Below are 224 nucleotides of genomic sequence, written 5' to 3'. Positions count from 1 at the left end.
TGTCAGTGGGGGGGATATATCAGGCAGCAGGTGAACATTTAGTCCTCAGAGTTGATGTGTTAGAAGCAGGAAAAATGGGCAGCGTGAGGATCTGAGACACTCCAAACCTGCAGCTCTTGTGGGGTGTTCCCGGTCTGCAGAGGTCAGTACCTATCAAAAGTGGCCCAAAGAAGGAACAGAACCGGAGACAGACGAGCTACTGGAGCTCAAACTGCTGAAACAGT

The sequence above is a fragment of the Morone saxatilis genome, unplaced genomic scaffold (genome assembly GCF_004916995.1).
Source record: "Morone saxatilis isolate NCDOM2014 unplaced genomic scaffold, NCSU_SB_2.0 Contig11, whole genome shotgun sequence".
NCBI lineage: Eukaryota > Metazoa > Chordata > Actinopteri > Moronidae > Morone > Morone saxatilis.
This window is presented reverse-complemented; position numbering follows the sequence as displayed.